The following is an 18,210-nucleotide window of genomic DNA, read 5'->3' as shown; positions in this document are numbered from 1 at the left end:
CAACTATATTTTTCAAAGTAATCAGTGAGACAGCTGTGAAGTGGTATAACTCCTGAATCTTATTAAAATAAGTTAACTTTTCTGTAATGCTGGTTATAAATATTTTACTGCGATACCAGTATCACATGATGTTCTTCTTCTTTCGGCTTTTCCCGGTTAGGGGTCGCCACAGCGGATCACCTTGTCCGCTCATGATTGGCAGTGGAGTTTTACGGTGTCGAGTTGCCAGCCCGATGCCCAACCTTCCACAGAAGGCACACACACACACACACACACACACACACACACACACACACACACACACACACCTAGGGCCAATTTAGAGTGTCCAATCCACCTGCAGCATGTCTTTGGGGTACGGGAGGAAACCGGAGCACCTGGAGGAAATGCGACCACAGGGAGGACATGCAGACTCCACACAGAAGGTACCCCATCCGAGGATCGAACCGGAGAACCTCTTGCTGCGAGGCGGCAATGCTAACCACTGCACCACCGTGGCCGCCCTGATACCAGTATCACATGATAACATATTAAAATAATTTTATGACAAAGCTGTACTGTACCTGAAACCAGCTTATATCTGGATCAAACAGCCAGCAATGCTACTGCTATAGGGTTTGCAATTCACTACTTATGTAATTACTAAATGTAATTACTGGCTACTTGCTAAGACAGTTTGAGGTGCATTGTATGAAAGAGCATATTAATCATGGGTAGATACATGACTGCAAGATTTTATGGTCATCTTTTCTATCTTCACGTGCCAGCTTTTAAATGTTTTGTGTTACTGCACATATTGTCAGTATGAGTAAACTAGTTTTAACATTACATTTTCTGTTATTTTTGTTATATTGCTCATGTTAGTGCTTTGTCTCTCAGCAGAAGGCAACTGAACCATTCTACCACATCAAACAGCTCAAGTCGTATACTTACTGGTTTATTTTTATTACAGTACCACAAGGAGACATTGTATTTTTCTAAAATAAATAAATAAATAAAAACTTTCCAAGGTGCATGCAAAAAATTCACTACTATTACCTTATGAAAGAAGGTTTCAACAAGTTAAAATGAGGATTATTTCAGTCATACTTACTGAACTCTTGTTAAGAATTTGCACTTAAAATTTTCAGTGCAGGCTCTCAGTTTTTGCCACAATAAAACCTACACATTCCTGGAAGTCTTCCATCACAGCATGTTGCAAGCACCTCAGCAGCAGTTTCCTTGGAGGCAATGTTGCCACTGCTCTCTGGCACTACGGTTTCCAGAAGTCCACAATAACCTTTTCAATTACCGCCATTTTCTCGGTTCAGACAAGCATTTCACTATGCCTCAGCATCAGAGAAAGGGCTGTAAGATAAGAATGTGAAAAGGACATAAAATAAAAATCTCTTCCATAAAAGTTGCTGTTCAAGCAATAAAACAGACAACACTGGTCACCCAAAGCTAGAAATGCTTGTCTTTTGAGTTTGACAGCATCACTACCTGTACAGCCTATTTGGTTCCTTCCATCTAGAGTCAGTCACTTTTTGCTGGCTCAGCACAGCAGGACATACAGAGATTGGCACTCCTTCTCAGACTTGGAGATGCTACGGTGTTTAGCCAAAAGAAAGCAGTCCCCCCTCAATAAGCCACGTCTCAAGACATAGTGCCTGTACATATGACATATGCTGTGGTGGCTATGGCCCCTACCCCTTCCAGATTAACATGGTCAGTGACATTAGTCATCCTCCCAAGTAGTGGGAGGGTATACACCACATCTAAAGTGCTGAACATAGATACATATTTATCTGTAAAGTGCAACAGAAATCCCAAATCAAGCATAAACGCACTGCTTGCAATAATACTTTGAGAAATGTTTAAACTGTGATGAAATATACCAAACACCTTTTTTTCTTAAATGCATTTAATATGCAATTACTGTTGAAATGCAAATCTATTTAAATTTCTTATTAACTTCCAAGTACTTGCGCTGCAAAAACAAAGTTAAAATGATTTCAAACTTTTGGGCATCAATTTTTTTGAATTCATAAAAATTTTACTTGCATGCTTTCCCAAAACTATTGTTTGGAGAACTTTTAATAGATGACAACACCACTTCAAATGCACATAGACATTCTACTTTGAGCAAACTCACGATATAAAACTCAGTCTCAGTTAGTTAATAGTTCACCTGTGTTTTCAAACAATGATGCCTGTACTGCAGATATACCTCACCCTTGTTTGCATGATATGGAACTATATACCACCGAAAGACTGTTTATGAGACACAAAACCCAGCACGACTTGCTGCTCAGTGTCAAAAAAAAAAATGAAAATTATGTTGTTTTTTCGTATCAATTCTTTACACACAGTTGAGAAATGGTGGCAATAGCAAATTTTTATTTTTCCTGGGCTTAAAAAATCTCTGAAAATGGAAACTGCAACCATGAAATTACAAGACACTTCTTTGATGGAAAGCTATGACAAGTCTAGACAAGATTTTAAAGACTAAAGACAGTTTAATTGTCAAAGGTCCTGACCATCAAAGTTTGAGTTTCCCCAGTGATAGCATAAGGCTGGGTGGTACCAAACTGAGGATTTTGACCTGTGGAACTGCAGAATATGTTTGATATGTCAGTGGACAGCATCATCATCAAAAGTACTTTGTCCACATAATGCCAACTCAGGATTCACTAGAGAGGACATTGATGTAAGGAAAGATCAAAGACAGAAGAGCAAACCAGCAGAGGCCAAGATCAATAATTAAGCAATGAATATGAATTTACAAGAACATGAAGATGTTTCTGACAGGCAGGCCTGGTATTCTTTAGTCCCAGAGGCCAACAGTCTGACTTGAATAAACAAATCAGCTTTACCTAGAAGTACTTAAATAATATAATCACAATAATTTAGGTTAGCACACAGTCCAGTTACTCCAACCATGTTTTTTTTTTTTTGATTTAACTGATTTCTTCCTTTAAAACTCATTCCCTCCAGTAGAGCTCTTTTGAGTGTGTATCTAACTTCCAGTGAGTGTGGCTTCAGCCTTTAAAAATGAAATCATCTTACAGTTCTAACAAATACTAACAGAGAGGTCATATCAATACAGTTGTGTATGCCATCATGTATGCTTCAAGATAAAATAATCTGATACCTTGTATGTAGCATGGTTTTGGAATTATTAATGCAAATATGAACAGGCAATATTTGATGCTTAGAGACACAGTAGAAGGTAACCACAGAAACGCCTGGAGACATCACTCGGCTTGCACAAGTTAAAGGAAATTTTATGTTCAACATTAAACCTATTACATGTGTGTGTGATATATACATACAAACACATATATAAATATATACACCCATTATGTATTGTGTGTGTGTGTGTGTGTATGGGTGGGTGCACGCGCACACACACATTTATCTATATACTGTGCACAGGTGCAAGTAAGCACTTACAATTGTGATTTAACTCGGAGCTTTACTTTCTGCTTCACTCACTTCCACTCCATTTATATAGGAGTTCTGTGCATCAATTTTCCAGTGAAATAATCTATAAATTACTAATCATATCATTCATTCTCAAATTAATGTCAAAATTGTTTGCTGCTCCTTCTCCAAAAGGACTGTGTTCCACGTCTCTGATAAAAGTAAGGTAAGCTACAAATACACAAAAATATTGTTAAATCCAAATATCTGTGTGTACAAACACACACACACAAACTTCTTTATTAATCACTTATGACATAGGCAATCATACAGTTATAAAACATTACATAGTGACATATTCTATTTTTTCAACACCTTTCTTGTCACTTGTGACATAGGCAAATTAACATTTGCAGAAAAGCAATCAAACTGCATTAACAAATTAACAAACATACACTGCTATACATCATATAACCTAAGCAACATTACATCAATTATTCAATCCTTGCCTTGTGGAACAATACATACAGGAGGAATGAGGTTTAAAAGAAGGCAGGACATTTTCAGTTGCAAATGTTAAACATCACTAATCTAGCCAGTCATTATCAGTCCAACATTATAAAGATCATTTAATTCCTACCTTTTCTTAAACCTCATACCTCCTCAAAAACATTATTCTTTATGTATTGTTCCCACAATTCCCATTTCTATGTAACTTGTTCTTCCCTTTTCTAATAATCCCACTTCAAGTTGTTTTCTCTGTTACTAATTCACTAACTCTAGTACAGTTAGTTTATTTTAGACTAAATTCTGGTGGTTGCCAAAAAGCAGTTACTAGAAATAGAAATCAAGCTCAGATGTCTTGTCAATTTAATTTGTATCATAGCTCAAAAAGTAATTTCCTTAGTTACACCCAATTTCTCACTCAGTATTTATGTTACAGTAAACTACAGGAATTTTGAAGTCTGCCAACTCCTTACACTCCCCAAAACTTTGTTCCCGATTACCTATCACACCTTCAACATTTGCAAATTATCTGAGGAAAATTCTTTCAAATCTGCTTGGGATATAATACCTATGCAAACATGTCCCAATCAAAGCTCCTAAATCTTCTAACCTTGTTGCATATTTAGAGACAAACATGCACCCCCCATTGTTTCTTTGTGAATTGTTTATCCACGCTTTCTTCCCAACCTCTTCTGATCAATTCCTATAGTTATCATGCAATATTTTATATGCCCTAATTATACATGTTAACAGCAGCTTCTGTTGTAGATTCTACAAAGGAAAAAGAAAACTCTACCAGTGCTGGTATTTCACTTAGGAGCCCCCTATTTCTTTCTCTTTGTCTATAATCTAATATCAGTCTTTGATAGGGAAGACAACAGCCTGCAGCCTGAATGAATTCTTGGCCTCTCCCTATTCTATTACCTTTCTCTAATTATTTGCTCCCAGCACCTTGGTTCCTTTGCCAGTTTTCACCAGCAAATTCCACCACCTCTTGCCTATTCTCTGTGCCACTAATTGCAGTCATCCCTATCAGCAGAATCTTCTTTCTCCATCCCAGTGATGGCTTAGTTCTTAGAATACTTATTGCTACTTCATGAACATAATATTTTGCATGGTTATTATTCTCCTTCTCCTTAAGGATATGCATCCAAAACCCCAATCTCTCCTTGCTTCTTCAGTCCCTCCATTTCATCATCATCCCTTTCCACTTTGAATTACAGCTTTTGCTCAACTAGTATAGGAGCCTTAACTGTATAGCTCAGAAATACCCCTTTAAATCAGGCAATTCCAAACCACCTTGTTCTACTGGAAGGATAAACTTATCCTACATGACTCTTGCCTACTTCTCCTCCCAGATAAAAACCCTTTAACTCTACATTAATTGCTATCCATAACTTCTGCTCTGGTTGATAAAAATATGGCTGACCTGTGTATAAAATTAAATTAAAGAGACTAAAACATTTTCAATGGTTGTATCTGATATCCATATGCAGAGAACTTCCAATTTCTCATTTTTTGTATCATCTTTTTTAGTCTCGTCCTACATATCTTTCTTATAAGAGAATCAATTTTAATCCATAATCCTAAGTACTTCATTTTATCACATCCCCATAAATATGGATATTGATGAGCTGTGTGTGTGTGTGTGTGTGTGTGTATACACAGCTTACAGCTATTGCCACTGTTTTATCTTCATTAAATTTTGTATCCTGAAAAGACTTCGGCCTCAATGTCCCACACCACCAGAATGTCCATTTCTGGTTTTACAGAGTATTATCTGCTGCAAATAAAGCAAAGTTTTTGCCATACCACTTATATACTTTAGTTTTTGGGTATTTTATTTTCTTTGCCAAAGGTTCTAAATATAATGCAAACAACAAAATATTACACCACCACCTGGCTCCTCTGTTCAAACATAACTTACACCCTTCACTTTAACTTACACCTCAAATCCCTCCTACATCCTCCTAAAATAACCATATAATCAGGGAATGCAAATGCTTTTATTGCCCTACTCATACAATCCCAACTTACTCTGTCAAATGCTTTCTTCATATCAAGACCCAAAACGTGGTATTTTCTTAAATTTTGCTCCCCTCTGGATCATCACTGTTCTATTAATGTTGTCAAATGTTTCCTCCTCCACAAAACCACATTGATCCATATCTATCAATTCTAGCATCACCTTGGTCTATAATGACTAAAGGAATGGCAAACACTTTATAATTATGGTTTAGAATCAAAATGAGCCTATATAATGCTGATCTGATGGGTCTTTACCAATTTAGGGATTACAGCTACCACTGCTTTCTTCCAAGATGTTAGTGTTTCTCCTCCTTTTAAAATACTGTTAAACAAAACCTTCCATATCTTTATCACCTTCCTCCCTCCTAGCTTCCAAAGGAATACCATCTATTCCTATGGACATTCCTAAATTTAATTTCATTACCTGCATTTTTATTTTAGGTATTATTGGTACATGATCTGAAACAATTACTGGATGCGTATCAAAACTTTCAATTAAATGCACACGCTCCTGTAAACGTAATTTCAGTCTAACCTAGCCCAGTTTTTTGTATCTTGGGGGTATAATGTATATATTCTCTCTGGAATCATACTACTAAATTCACATCTTCCATACCAAATATTTTCAAAATGTCTTCAAAAATCTACCCTCTTTTGTTATACTTTCCCTTCTAAGCCTCCAGATAACATCCTCACTGTTTTAAATAAAATTCCGTTACTCACCTAGGAGTAATATTCCCTGCTGAAAGCAGATTCTCACAGAATGTTCTTAAGCTCCACTGCAGTAGTTTTAGGAGGAATATAAATTTATTTTATTTTTTTATTTTACATTTGTTGACCGGGATGGTCCAAACAGACAAGGTCCATTTACAGCAGATGACAGTGTCCAGATCCTGGCAGTGCTGTGTCCATACATTTTGAGATACCATTGTAGCTTCCTCATATGCAGTTTGGCATTGGGAAGCACCAGAATACAAGATGCCATGAACCCTAAGGCTTGAAGGACTGTCCTTGCAGTCAGCCCGGACTGATGAGATAGTTGATGGAAATAAAGGGATAGATTCTTTTGTTTGTCCGGGGTTAAAAAGGCCATCTGGGCTGCTGTATTCAGTCTCACACCCAGAAAGCACATGTCTTGGAGAGGGTACTAGACTGGACTTTATTTCGCTCACAGAATACCCTAGGCATCTTAGCACTGCTATCACATACTCCAAATGACGAAGAAGCTCTTCCTTTCCTTGAGCCAGAATCAGGCAGTCGTCCAAATAAGGATAGATCTGTATTCCTTTTAGTCTGAAGAAAGCTATCACTGAGCCAGAACTTTCGTCGGCGAACACTCTGGCGCAGTAGATGCTTCAAAGGGCAATGCAGAGAACTGATAGTGAGAAGTCCCAGCTCGAAACGCAGATACTTTCTGCAACTGAGTCTGATAGGAACATGAAGGTAAGCCTCCTTGAGATCCAAAGTTACCATCCAATGATCTTTGCCCAGCAGAGGTAAAAGCTGCTGCAACGTCAACATTTTGAACTTGGGAATGTCCAGATAAGTGTTGAGGATAGATAAATCCAAAATTGGTCTCCACGTGTTCCCCTTCTTTGGTACTAGGAACAGGCGAGAATAAAAACCTAGGCCCATTTCTGGCAGAGGGACCGGCTGTATGGCCCCTAGTTGGAGCAACAGAGAAACCTGTCTGTGAGCCTCTATTCTTTGAGGAAGAACGTCCGGCATGCCTTTGAAAGGAGGCAAGGTATGGAAATAAAACCTGTAGCCGTGGTGTATGATATCCAATACCCATCTGTCCTGGGTAATTAAACTCCAATTTTCTTTGAAGAGTGCCAACCTTCCTCCCAAAGGTGCTGCCAGACGAGCAGGCTCTGGCAGCTGAAAAGGTAGGTCATTGGGTCTGTTTACGAAAGGACTGACCCCTGCCCTCACCAAGCCTGTGCAGGAGAACTCCCTGTTCTAGGGCCGGAAAGAGCCCTGAGCTCTGCCCTTACCACGCCTAGATCTACCCCTAGACTGGGAATCATAAGAAGGATACGCCCACCCTTAAGTAGGCCAATTTCTACTAAACTTTGGAGGCTGGACTTGTAAAAAATCTTTAACAGTCTGCATAGACTTAGCCTTGTCTTCCATTTTCTTTAAGACTGTCTCAACAGGAGGCCCAAACAACACGTCAGATTGTAAAGGAGCATCTAAAATCCTTGTTTTAACATGTTCAGACAAATTCTGATCCTCAGCCAGGCGTGCTCGCGAAGAACAGTCCCAGTGGCAGCCACCTAGACGAGGCCTGTACAGCATCAAAACCACATTGCAAAGAATGCTTACCCACCTGTTCAGAAACATGGACTAAATCTTGCAACTCTTTACAATCAATACCAACTGCCAGAGCATCAACCTTAGACTTCAATTGTGAAAGGAGATAGTTTTGGTATTTCAACATGTGAAACTGGCAATTCAGAGCCCTTATAGCAAGAGTGGAAGAAGTATAAACTTTCTTTCCCCATCTATCCAAGGCCCTAGCCTCCTTATCTGTAGGAACCGGATTCTAACAACAGAAGCCTTAACACCCTTAGGCCCCTGGCTAACAGTTTCTGGGTCTGCCCTAGGACTTTTAAAAGATACTTGTGAACGTCAGGCACCCTGTAATACCTATCCGCTTGACAGGAGCAGGAGGCAAAGAATCAGGATTAAGAGAAGCCTCTGTAAAACATCTTCCACTACACCCAAAACAGGAGGTATAGCCAAAGGCCTATGCTGGGGTAAAACAAAATTCCTAAGCCTTTTCCTGGAATCAGAGAGTCCTGACCTTCCCACTTAAAATGCTCCCTCATGGAATGAAGAGTCTCAGAAAAGAAAAATCCTCAGGAGGAGTAGCAGAAGGAGTAGAATCATCCACATCAGAATCAGAATAAGGAGAGTACTCCTGCAAGTCTTCAGCCGAAGACTCTGAAATATCTGAAGCTTGCTCAAAACCACCCAGCTCAGGCTCCACCCTAGGTCTCTTAGCAGGAGGGGGCATAGAACCCTAATCAAAGTAATTAAATCTTCTGCCATTTTAAGCATATGCTTCTTGGGCATAGTACCTGAAGAGCTAGGGGTAACACCAACTGAAGCTAAACCTGTCCAGCCCCTGGGAGAAGCCTTAGTAACAGAAGGAGAGGGCCTAACCACCTTAGGAAGGGAGAGTATAGTAACCTGAGAAGCCCCTCAGCCTGACTTGCCTCCTGAGAGGCCACATCTTGCAATAATAAAGTTTCACTCTGTGAACACAAAGAAATCTCCGGTGGAGCTGCCGGCTCCACCGACACCTCTAAAGAACCGGCGTCCGTTACAGACGGTTCTTCTAGCCTAGGCTTAACTGTCTTGTCCTTGCGCTTCTTGAGAAGCGGGCGTCGGAGCATCCGACGGCATTTTATAATTGCACCGCTTCCCAAAGACTAACCTAGCACAATCCAACCTTCTCTTTATAGTGCGTTTATTAAATCTAGCACAAGAGCGACAGCTAACAACGTCGTGCTCAGGCCCTAAGCAAGGAATACACAAAGTATGATAATCTCTATGCGGTATCTGTTTCCCACAAGAAACGCAATTATTAACTTTTTCTGACATCCGGTAAATGACTGAGGCAAGAAAAAACAAAAATATTCCCCAACGGGGTACTTAGCCAACTTTGAACTTGGTCTGAAACTTCTAAATAGAAAAATCTCAGAACGCCAACCGGCACTTGCAATGTTGTTTCTGCATTGGACCATGCGGCAAAAAAGACTGAGGATATGACGCCGGTCATGCGCATTTGTACCCTGACGTCCTGACGTCAGTTAAATGCGCCCTGACCGACGTCAGCCTTATACTTTGATATTCGGGCCGACCGTGGACAGCGGACTACCCAAGTGTTAGGACTGCAGCAATGTGAGATGAAGAACATCTATTGTTTGGAGAACTTTTAATAGATGACAACACCACTTCAAATGCACATAGACATTCTACTTTGAGCAAACTCACGATACAAAACTCAGTCTCAGTTAGTTAATAGTTCACCTGTGTTTTCAAACAATGATGCCTGTACTGCAGATATACCTCACCCTTGTTTGCATGATATGGAACTATATACCACCGAAAGACTGTTTATGAGACACAAAACCCAGCACGACTTGCTGCTCAGTGTCAAAAAAAAAAAATGAAAATTATGTTGTTTTTTCGTATCAATTCTTTACACACAGTTGAGAAATGGTGGCAATAGCAAATTTTTATTTTTCCTGGGCTTAAAAAAACTCTGAAAATGGAAACTGCAACCATGAAATTACAAGACACTTCTTTGATGGAAAGCTATGACAAGTCTAGACAAGATTTTAAAGACTAAAGACAGTTTAATTGTCAAAGGTCCTGACCATCAAAGTTTGAGTTTCCCCAGTGATAGCATAAGGCTGGGTGGTACCAAACTGAGGATTTTGACCTGTGGAACTGCAGAATATGTTTGAAATGTCAGTGGACAGCATCATCATCAAAAGTACTTTGTCCACATAATGCCAACTCAGGATTCACTAGAGAGGACATTGATGTAAGGAAAGATCAAAGACAGAAGAGCAAACCAGCAGAGGCCAAGATCAATAATTAAGCAATGAATATGAATTTACAAGAACATGAAGATGTTTCTGACAGGCAGGCCTGGTATTCTTTAGTCCCAGAGGCCAACAGTCTGACTTGAATAAACAAATCAGCTTTACCTAGAAGTACTTAAATAATATAATCACAATCATTTAGGTTAGCACACAGTCCAGTTACTCCAACCATGTTTTTTTTTTGATTTAACTGATTTCTTCCTTTAAAACTCATTCCCTCCAGTAGAGCTCTTTTGAGTGTGTATCTAACTTCCAGTGAGTGTGGCTTCAGCCTTTAAAAAATAAAATCATCTTACAGTTCTAACAAATACTAACAGAGAGGTCATATCAATACAGTTGTGTATGCCATCATGTATGCTTCAAGATAAAATAATCTGATACCTTGTATGTAGCATGGTTTTGGAATTATTAATGCAAATATGAACAGGCAATATTTGATGCTTAGAGACACAGTAGAAGGTAACCACAGAAACGCCTGGAGACATCACTCGGCTTGCACAAGTTAAAGGAAATTTTATGTTCAACATTAAACCTATTACATGTGTGTGTGATATATACATACAAACACATATATAAATATATACACCCATTATGTATTGTGTGTGTGTGTGTGTGTGTGTGTGTGTGTGTGGGTGGGTGCACGCGCACACACACATTTATCTATATACTGTGCACAGGTGCAAGTAAGCACTTACAATTTTGATTTAACTCGGAGCTTTACTTTCTGCTTCACTCACTTCCACTCCATTTATATAGGAGTTCTGTGCATCAATTTTCCAGTGAAATAATCTATAAATTACTAATCATATCATTCATTCTCAAATTAATGTCAAAATTGTTTGCTGCTCCTTCTCCAAAAGGACTGTGTTCCACGTCTCTGATAAAAGTAAGGTAAGCTACAAATACACAAAAATATTGTTAAATCCAAATATCTGTGTGTACAAACACACACACACAAACTTCTTTATTAATCACTTATGACATAGGCAATCATACAGTTATAAAACATTACATAGTGACATATTCTATTTTTTTCAACACCTTTCTTGTCACTTGTGACATAGGCAAATTAACATTTGCAGAAAAGTAATCAAACTGCATTAACAAATTAACAAACATACACTGCTATACATCATATAACCTAAGCAACATTACATCAATTATTCAATCCTTGCCTTGTGGAACAATACATACAGGGGAGGAATGAGGTTTAAAAGAAGGCAGGACATTTTCAGTTGCAAATGTTAAACATCACTAATCTAGCCAGTCATTATCAGTCCAACATTATAAAGATCATTTAATTCCTACCTTTTCTTAAACCTCATACCTCCTCAAAAACATTATTCTTTATGTATTGTTCCCACAATTCCCATTTCTATGTAACTTGTTCTTCCCTTTTCTAATAATCCCACTTCAAGTTGTTTTCTCTCTGTTACTAATTCACTAACTCTAGTACAGTTAGTTTATTTTAGACTAAATTCTGGTGGTTGCCAAAAAAGCAGTTACTAGAAAATAGAAATCAAGCTCAGATGTCTTGTCAATTCTAATTCTGTATCATAGCTCAAAAAAGTAATTTCCTTAGTTACACCAATTTCCTCACTCAGTATTTATGTTACAGTAAACTACAGGGAATTTTTGAAGTCTGCCAACTCCTTACACTCCCCAAAACTTTGTTCCCGATTACCTATCACACCTTCAACATTTGCAAATTATCTGAGGAAAAATTCTTTCAAATCTGCTTGGGATATAATACCTATGCAAACATGTCCCAATCAAAGCTCCTAAATCTTCTAACCTTGTTGCATATTTAGAGACAAACATGCACCCCCCATTGTTTCTTTGTGAATTGTTTATCCACGCTTTCTTCCCAACCTCTTCTGATCAATTCCTATAGTTATCATGCAATATTTTATATGCCCTAATTATACATGTTAACAGCAGCTTCTGTTGTAGATTCTACAAAGGAAAAAGAAAACTCTACCAGTGCTGGTATTTCACTTAGGAGCCCCCTATTTCTTTCTCTTTGTCTATAATCTAATATCAGTCTTTGATAGGGAAGACAACAGCCTGCAGCCTGAATGAATTCTTGGCCTCTCCCTATTCTATTACCTTTCTCTAATTATTTGCTCCCAGCACCTTGGTTCCTTTGCCAGTTTTCACCAGCAAATTCCACCACCTCTTGCCTATTCTCTGTGCCACTAATTGCAGTCATCCCTATCAGCAGAATCTTCTTTCTCCATCCCAGTGATGGCTTAGTTCTTAGAATACTTATTGCTACTTCATGAACATAATATTTTGCATGGTTATTATTCTCCTTCTCCTTAAGGATATGCATCCAAAACCCCAATCTCTCCTTGCTTCTTGAGTCCCCCCCCCCTCCATTTCATCATCATCCCTTTCCACTTTGAATTACAGCTTTTTGCTTCAACTAGTATAGGAGCCTTAACTGTATAGCTCAGAAATACCCCTTTAAATCAGGCAATTCCAAACCACCTTGTTCTACTGGAAGGATAAACTTATCCTACATGACTCTTGCCTACTTCTCCTCCCAGATAAAAACCCTTTAACTCTACATTAATTGCTATCCATAACTTCTGCTCTGGTTGATAAAAATATGGCTGACCTGTGTATAAAATTAAATTAAAGAGACTAAAAACATTTTCAATGGTTGTATCTTGATATCCATATGCAGAGAACTTCCAATTTCTCATTTTTTGTATCATCTTTTTTAGTCTCGTCCTACATATCTTTCTTATAAGAGAATCAATTTTAATCCATAATCCTAAGTACTTCATTTTATCACATCCCCATAAATATGGATATTGATGAGCGCGTGTGTGTGTGTGTGTGTGTGTGTATACACAGCTTACAGCTATTGCCACTGTTTTATCTTCATTAAATTTTGTATCCTGAAAAGACTTCGGCCTCAATGTCCCACACCACCAGAATGTCCATTTCTGGTTTTACAGAGTATAAAATATCTGCTGCAAATAAAGCAAAGTTTTTTTGGCTACCATACCAATTATATACTTTAGTTTTTGGGTATTTTATTTTCTTTGCCAAAGGTTCTAAATATAATGCAAACAACAAAGGGGAAATATTACACCACCACCTGGCTCCTCTGTTCAAACAGAACTTACGCCCTTCACTTTAACTTACACCTCAAATCCCTCCTACATCCTCCTAAAATAACCATATAATCAGGGAATGCAAATGCTTCCATTGCCCTACTCATACAATCCCAACTTACTCTGTCAAATGCTTTCTTCATATCAAGACCCAAAAACGGTGGTATTTTCTTAAATTTTGCTCCCCTCTGGATCATCACTGTTCTATTAATGTTGTCAAATGTTTCCCCTCCTCCACAAAACCACATTGATCCATATCTATCAATTCTAGCATCACCTTGGTCTATAATGACTAAAGGAATGGCAAACACTTTATAATTATGGTTTAGAATCAAAATGAGCCTATATAATGCTGGATCTGATGGGTCTTTACCAATTTAGGGATTACAGCTACCACTGCTTTCTTCCAAGATGTTAGTGTTTCTCCTCCTTTTAAAATACTGTTAAACAAAACCTTCCATATCTTTATCACCTTCCTCCCTCCTAGCTTCCAAAGGAATACCATCTATTCCTATGGACATTCCTGTAAATTTAATTTCATTACCCTGCATTTTTATTTTAGGTATTATTGGTACATGATCTGAAACAATTACTGGATGCGTATCAAAACTTTCAATTAAATGCACACGTTCCTGTAAAACGTAATTTCAGTCTAACCTAGCCCAGTTTTTTTGTATCTTGGGGGTATAATGTATATATTCTCTCTGGAATCATACTACTAAATTCACATCTTCCATACCAAATATTTTCAAAATGTCTTCAAAAATCTACCCTCTTTTGTTATACTTTCCCTTCTAAGCCTCCAGATAACATCCTCACTGTTTTAAATAAAATTCTGTTACTCACCTAGGAGTAATATTCCCTGCTGAAAGCAGATTCTCACAGAATGTTCTTAAGCTCCACTGCAGTAGTTTTAGGAGGAATATAAATTTATTTTATTTTTTTATTTTACATTTGTTGACCGGGATGGTCCGAACAGACAAGGTCCATTTACAGCAGAGGCCCGGGAAGAAAACTCCACTTAACACAATAGACAATGATAATAATACATAATGTAAAGTAAAGACATTCGTTATTGAGCAATATTCTGTGCTTAATAGAACAGTTCACAAAGAATGACTATATCAGCAATATATACAAGTGAACATTAAGTTAGTCATCAAATATACAGACAGAGATCACAACATTTCAAATGTCAAGGGATACCATTTGTTACTTCCATTTTTACAGAGGGTCTGATAACTGGGGAGAAGAGAGAAAGATGGTGGTAGCATATACAAGGATTAAGTGACACATGAGCGTATGTCTAATACATGTCAGTGTAATCATTCTCCCTTGCCAGTAGCCAGAGTGCTACAAAATCTACCATTATCTTTTTTCCCTCTTCTATCACTACTGGAGTTGCTCTCGCCAATTAGTGCAAGTACTCTCCTTTTTCTTTCTCACAGATATTCCACTGAATAACCATTCTGAAATCCTTTATCAAATTCACATGTTCAGGTCTTTCCGAATACATCTCCTGTAGTATTGCTATTTGTACTCTGCATTTTGTAACACAGTTCACTACTCTCTTTTTTGTATGCATCTGTGAGACAATTCACATTTAAAGATAATATGGAAAGGGTAATTATGATAGCTTTTTTTTTTAATGTCTAGTGTATGCTTTTGCATTACATGCTTATATTGTTTGGCAGGTTGAGCCTTCATACAGTTGTTTCTTGACATATCCATTTTACCTATGTCACATCTTAAAAACTTTTTTTATTTTAATAAAAACCCTAAAAAAATTCACACCTCACAAACACTCCCAAAACCTATTAACTTAATACGAACACAAAACTATGTACATCTTTAAATAATGAAGTTTAACCCTCCTGATAGGGACAACTGTCCCAGATTGACAGCCACACTCAAAGGTTTGAATTAACCTGTAATGAAGGCTATCCATGCCAAGACGTATGGTCCAGCTTTGTGATTGTACCCGACTAAGCACTGTCTGCTCAATAACTTCCTTTTTGTTGAACAAACATTTGTATGTTTGTATTTAGTATGTTCTGCATCAAACAATGATTTTGCCTCACCAGGAAAACTTATTCTGAAAACAACTAGGTACGGCAGCTTGAATCTCACACCTGCTTCTTGACATTCCCTGATTGCTGGAATAAATTTACTCTTCTGCTTGGTGTACCAGTCGCTAATCACTTACACAGTGTCTCTGTTTGTGCTTTGTTCTTCTGCCACAGTTTTGCCAGAATCAACTTTCTGCTGGTTGGATTGCATCTTTACTATTAAATCTGTGGGGTGCTTCCCCATGGCCAGGTTTAGAGAATACACATAATGTGCCCTTTCAATTAACAACTCATGCTGTGGAAAACCAGTCCAGTTGCTAACTTTGCTTTCATAAGATACAGTCTATTCCTTCCAGATTCTCTGGTACAGTTGAAAATTTCAGGTTTTCCTTATGTGCTCAGTCCTATAATTCTACCATTTTTTTGAAACATCTCTTCTTGAGCAATCTCATACTCAACCAGCTTTTTCTTCATTTCAGCCTCTGATTTTTGCAGTTTTTATCAGCTTATCTGAATATCTGTTCAAAGCTTCTTCCATTCTTTTCTAGACTTTTATTTCAGTTGCTATACTCCTTCCATGTTTCCTTTAATTTAATCAGCTCTGAGCACATTTGATTTTTTCCTCTAGATTACAGGAAGTCATGTTAATGCACCAAAACTGGAGCTCTAACTGCTTTTTATTAAACAGCTGTTGAATATTTCCAAGCCAGTGTTTTTTTCTTCATCTTTTGTGACAGGGTTTCTTTTGGGTTCTCCAAATTTCTTTTTTGCTTTTATCCATTGCAGTGCACTTACTAGCCAGTTATTGAAATTTATCCAAAAAGACAAATTCACAAGCTCTCTTTTCTGAGTTTGTTTTCACAGCAGGAAAGCGGAAATTAAGCTGTTACTCACTGTGTAGCTATCTTCAAAGTCTTTTCAATCCAAATTAAATAAGCAGAGTTCCTCCCTAAAATTTATGTGCAAGTTAGACAACTGGATGGGGAACAGGAAATTCATCCCTGGTTTGGCACCTCTCTCTCTAATGGACACAGACAGCTTGTAAATGGTTCATCTCCCAGGCCCCTGCATGTAAATCTTGCATCTCCCAAGCCCCTGCTTACACTCATCAAGGGTACCAGAATTTGTCAGAGATTTGGGATTCATGGCTAGACTTAAAAAGGCCCGTGTAGTCATTGGCATAGTAAACAACCATGAACATATTTATAATCATATCACCTTCGATGCTGTCACATTTCTTAAAGATAAAGCTCTGAAATTTAAGTGATTAATTTAAACAAACCTGTAACACAGTTGCATCTTCATGGCTATAATCACTCTACGAAAAAAGTATTTTTCATATTTTCATCTTAAAGTAACTTTTTAAATCTGGTCCAAATACCTACCATCACATGCTTTTGCATTTCATTTTACTGTCATGGACATTCAACATGTATAATGACATAAAACTGGGAACTCGCAGAAAATCATTTCCATAATAGGTCAAAACAACTCACCCCCCCCACCCCCACCCCATTGTGAAGCAACTGTTTTAAAAAGACAAACTACTCACAAACAGAAGACTGTAGAGCAGCTGTGCAGTTTGGAAATTAGCCAATTGCTTTGACATTTACACCTATTAACTGGTCCCCCCATAACTGAATCAGTACATCTCGTTTGGATGCGACAACTAAAGCAGGACACTGACAGATATAAGACTTCAGTGTGTGATGGGAGTTTTTATAAACTTTTAAGATGAAAACATGGGAAAACACCTTTACTCCAACAGCAGCAATCACAGCCATGAAAATACAACCAGCATTTCATGTAAATTAAAATGTTAACATTTTAAATACTTTTGAACTTGTCTTTAACGGTTGTCTACTAAAAAAAAATGCTGCAACCTTTTGCCATGTGTATCAAACTCTACAGTTTTAGACCATAATCCTTCTTAAAGGCATTCCACTTATATTACATTTAGATATTACAATCTATAACACCGAAGAGCTTACAATATGCAGTTTGCATGTGCACAGTCACTTCTTGCTGAACTTTCTGTAAACCCAGCATCAGTACTGCAAACTTTCCCTTTCCTGTATGTTAAGCATTTACTTTTTTAAATTATAATTATTTTTATTGTGATAGTCATTTAATATTTGTATATTGTCACTTTATTTTTACTTATGTTTGCTGGGGCTTTTCCCCTCGGGTCTACACTCGGTTGGACAAACCCGGTTAACAAATGTGAAATAAATAAATACATACATACTTAATGAATTATGATACTGTCTACTAGACATCAACATAAATAGCTCAACTGTTCAGATTTTTGCCTCATAGTTTTCTTCTGTTCCTCAAAATGTATAGTTTTCTGAGAAATTGAGGACTTAAGTCATTAGAGAATGACACACTTGAGTTTCAGCCTTTATATCCTTCAGAAAATGCATGCAAACATAAACTCTGTTATTCCAG

The 18,210-nt window shown here is 37.7% G+C and overlaps 1 long non-coding RNA gene across 2 annotated transcripts in view; it reads right to left on the bottom strand.

The window, feature by feature from the left end:
* LOC122813373 overlaps nucleotides 1-18,210 on the bottom strand; it is a 179,792-nt gene that overhangs the window by 43,530 nt on the left and 118,052 nt on the right. For both annotated transcript variants that reach the window (XR_006366677.1, XR_006366678.1), the window contains exon 2: nucleotides 1,094-1,347. This is a non-coding gene — a long non-coding RNA (uncharacterized LOC122813373). The remainder of the gene's footprint in view (nucleotides 1-1,093; nucleotides 1,348-18,210) is intronic.

Source organism: Protopterus annectens, chromosome 10.part0 (genome assembly GCF_019279795.1).
Source record: "Protopterus annectens isolate FY-2018-M chromosome 10.part0, PAN1.0, whole genome shotgun sequence".
Classification (NCBI taxonomy): domain Eukaryota; kingdom Metazoa; phylum Chordata; order Ceratodontiformes; family Protopteridae; genus Protopterus; species Protopterus annectens.
The sequence above is the reverse complement of the archived record's forward strand: the minus strand, read 5'-3'. Positions and strand labels throughout refer to the sequence as shown.